The following is a 4,253-nucleotide window of genomic DNA, read 5'->3' as shown; positions in this document are numbered from 1 at the left end:
TTATATACAAGAAGACACAGGAGCATTTGCCCGGTTACTGACCATTTCAGAAAATCCCTGAAGACACCTTAAATACACACACACAAAACACCGCCACAGAATATATACACGGGAAATTTGCTGAAGAAAGGTCTTTTCATCACACAGATCAATACCACTGTTTGCAATAAAGTATGAACAGGTTTCAAGGAGATATTAAATAAGAAATCCTCCAAAGTATGTGGTATCCCAGGCCAATAATTTCAGATTGGAATAACTATGATCAGACTTCTGAAATCAGTGCCAGTCACTCAGTCCTGAAATTTTCTCGTTTAGTCTACATATAGATTCAGAGATTAACGTTTGGACTGCAATCAAAAAAAGAAACAAAAAACAGAGGACAAAATGAAATACTTTTAATTTATGGCATACTGGAATGCAACATAAACCATTTCATATGAAGACATAATAAAATACAATCTGGCTCTACTCTGTTTTTACTGTAAGGCTCTTCCTAACATAAAAAAACACAGTTCAGAAATATATAGGAAAAAAAAATGCTAAAAGTGTCTAAGAACTCAAAAACTATTCTCCTAAGATCTGATCCAAAGCATTCTCATGTTAATGGGAAAGCTGATTGTCAAAGCACAAGATGTTATATGGTCTCAGTGAAGCTATTTCTAACTCCTGTGAGAAATGCATACCTATGGAGTTTTTTCTTGTTGCCTAGGCTTTGGCAGCTAAAAGCATAAAGTTTAAAAAATAAAAGATGGTAAAATTAACGTGCATTAAGACAAGTAATGGCTCTACCAAAAAATTCAAGTAGCAAACCAATTTATCTTATAAATTGATTTAAAGCTTATATGCTAACTTTGGCCAATCTAATGAGCCATTGAGCTCATGCAGTTTAGGGTGATTTTGACAGTTAATTTATAAGTGACTGTTCAAAACAAGCAACTACGACTTTTGGTCTCTCTGTGCCAAAAAGTAATTAGCTTGAACCTACATGAGTTCGCTAGCAGTTGAAGACAAGTTGAGCTGTTTTATATACTCTGTAGAACATAGTCCTTTCAACATTGTGCAAATTAGCTTTCTTTGCCGACTTACACAAGTCTATTGTAAGCTAGGACCAGATTCTGTCTCAGAGGAATTCTGTGAAATCTGGGGACAAAATTTGACCTATACTTTCTAATCACCTGCAAAATTAAAAAATGTTATCTCTTCCAGGCACAGATTTGTCATCTCCTTTCAAATTGAGCATCTACAATAAGCCATAATGACACAGTAAATTATAGCGAATATCATTATAACCTAGCATTAATTAAACACATGTGTGAATTCTCTCATAGCAGAAATACAGAGGCACTCTGATCTGTGTAGCCAACGAATGTAGAAATTAATGCAAGTTCTACAATCCCCAACAGTCTTTTAACAATGCGTGGGTAGTTTGATAAAATGACAGGACGATAAACTATCACATTTTACTTCACAGCTGAATCGGTGCTTTAGGAAGTCTCATAGACTGTAACGTTCCTAGCACGTAATAATAATAATAAGTCACTGTGAGATGATGATACAGGTTTCAGTGCAGCCTTTGGCCTTAAAGGATGTGCACTTTTGTTTCTCATAATCACTGTCATTGAAACTCTGTGTCAGGTCATTCTTGCCAATTAAAACACTGTGAACCCTAAAGGGCTTCACTGAGAAACAAAGGGAAATTTATTTCCTTCTGAAGATGCATAAATGATTGACTTGAAAAAAGTTTTCTAGTGTTGCAAAGTCTGCAAAGTTTGCAAAGTTTGAGTTGCAAAGATTGGACTAGGAAACAGTCTTCTAAATTTTCATTCTTTCTGTTTCCCCTGGATCTCTCTACTTTTGTGTAATAAGAAACCCATGGGACAAACTTCTGAGCTGCAAGTCACAGCACAAAACAACGGTTTTTTATTGAAAATAACACTTTCTAATTGAAGTGAAAGAGTGTGCGCACACTACAGCAACATAGTTAGCAACAATAATCTTCCATCAGTATGAAACATCAGTCACTTGAAGACATGCTGGTACAATAAAGAAATAATTAGGTCATTGCACTTTTCAATTTCTGGCACAAAAACATTGAACAAAGGAAGAACATTCTTTTCCATCAAGTACAGAATGAAATTAGCAGCAGTGAAGACATTTGCAAGTGTTTCAGCCTTGGCGTCATTCACTCTGCTCTCCTAGTCCCATAGATGTGACAAATGGCCAGTCCTGCTTAAATGTAGCCCCATTTCAGTTTCTCATTTTCTCCAGTGCATCTCAGTGGAATAAAACCCACGTAAAGATTTGCTCAGCAATATTTCCTGAAAAATTTCATTCATATATTATGAAAATTAAAGATTGTGGTTGGTGTTTTAAAAAAAAAAAAAGTTTCTGTAGCTCTCCAACTTCATAAGAGACAAAGGTCCATTTGTTTAAAAGCCACAGACTTCAAACATGTGTGTATAGAACTTACCTTTGAAAAGCAGATACAAACAATACTGCCTACACTCAGATGCAGGCCTAGCTTGCAGCCTGTGAGCTTCAAAAACTTGGTGGAAATGCAAAGAGATAAAGTACATTTTTCATCTTTTAACAGAGATTTCTTCTCTTCATGGTGTTATCTGTTCTTATAGTTCAAAGCATAAAGCACTTTTAAGCGCAGCCAGGTAAAGTGGGATCCAGGTGATTTCCCATCAAATCTAGTATCTATCAAAGAGACAAAACACACTGTCTGTCATAGCCATGTTTTTCCTCTCTTTATCTCATAAAGAATAAACACCTTTGCAGTTACAGAAAGAGGCATGACCAGCTGATATTCCACAATTGACACACAGAGAAAATTATTATAAAAAATTCTCTGAGGAAAAAAAATTATATATATATATATGTGTATATATATATATATACACATAAAGGCACTTGTTAGTTTCCATTTTATACAGAATTTACGGAAAGAGACCTGGTTGAAATTTCTGTACTCTTAGATAAACACAGTGGCAGATACAAGAGATGGAGTAAAATACAGGTTTTCCTGCTACACTTTCCAATCACTCTTACTGTTAATGGAATTACATACACTTACTGAAATGCAAATACACATCTCTTCAGTGATGTCAAAAGAAGGAAATAAAAAGTGTGTTTACTGCAGAAAAAAGATCTGCATGGAAAGTATGGGACTGATATTTCTAAGGTTGTTCCTATGACAGCTGTTTAGTATTACCTTGATGAACAATTAGGGTTGTCAAGACCTTGAAGGAGGAACTGCCCACCATTATTTGTGGAAGCATTCCTTATTCACAGTAAAGGTCTAAAGGATGGTGTAAATGACAACTGGGTAAGAATTTTATTTTACAAATAGCAGGGGATATTTGAACATAGCTGTTGTGTCAGCTCCTACAAAGGCATCGCAAATCTGAATATATTTAGTATTGCTCTGAAGTGTTCAGCTTCAATTATGTGTACAGGAATTGGAAATCTATGAGAATATCATCTCTCACTTAAAAAAAAAAAAAAAAAAAAAAACATATTTTAACTTCTCACGGTGAAAAATCTGCTGTTTTGAGGTGTTTGCTTGCTTGTTTTGGAATCTTCATCTTGGCTTAAGATTTATACTTTGGCACTGTTATACTGCTACAGAGTTTGAGAGTAGTATGCAACCAACAGATTAAATGTAGGTTATGCTTTGGTTTTGTTTTTTTGGTTAGGCATTGGAACGAGTTGCCCAGGGAGGTGGTGGAGTCACCATCCCCAGGGGTGTTTAAGGAAAGGTTGGAGGTGGTGCTGAGGGACATGGTTTAGTGGATGACATTGGTGGTAGGGGAACAGTTGGACCAGATGACCTTGGAGGTCTTTTCCAGCCTTAATGATTCTATGATTCTTGGTGCCTCTGTATAGAAGTTCAAATGGATGTATCTGAACTCCTAGTTAATAAAAGCCTTACTGGTAGTATTGGTATTGTCAAAGGAACAAAGAGATACACTCAGCTGATGGAGAGCCAACTGAACCACTCTCTAGACCTCAGTGACAGTACTGATAGGAGAGTCAGTTTTATGGATGTCGTGGTTTGACCCGGCCGGCAGCTAAACACCACGCAGCCGTTCGCTCACCCTCCCCCCTCCCTCTCTGGGACGGGGGAGAGAAATGGAAAGTGAAGCCCGTGAGTTGAGATAAAGACAGTTTAATAAGACAGGAAAATAATAATAACAAAATAATAATAACAATAATAACAATAATGATACAATGGTGATAATACGAAA

At 36.3% G+C, this 4,253-nt stretch overlaps 1 long non-coding RNA gene across 1 annotated transcript; it reads right to left on the bottom strand.

Moving 5' to 3' along the window:
• Positions 1-288: 288 nt before the first annotated feature.
• Positions 289-3,196, bottom strand: LOC137850136 (uncharacterized). The gene is made up of 3 exons (XR_011092290.1): positions 3,080-3,196; positions 2,471-2,703; positions 289-2,318 (listed from the first exon to the last, which is right to left on the bottom strand). It is a non-coding gene; the product is annotated as an uncharacterized lncRNA (long non-coding RNA).
• Between the last annotated feature and the right edge of the window lie 1,057 nt (positions 3,197-4,253).

This window comes from Anas acuta, chromosome 1, assembly GCF_963932015.1.
Source record: "Anas acuta chromosome 1, bAnaAcu1.1, whole genome shotgun sequence".
Lineage (NCBI taxonomy): Eukaryota > Metazoa > Chordata > Aves > Anseriformes > Anatidae > Anas > Anas acuta.
The sequence above is the reverse complement of the archived record's forward strand: the minus strand, read 5'-3'. Positions and strand labels throughout refer to the sequence as shown.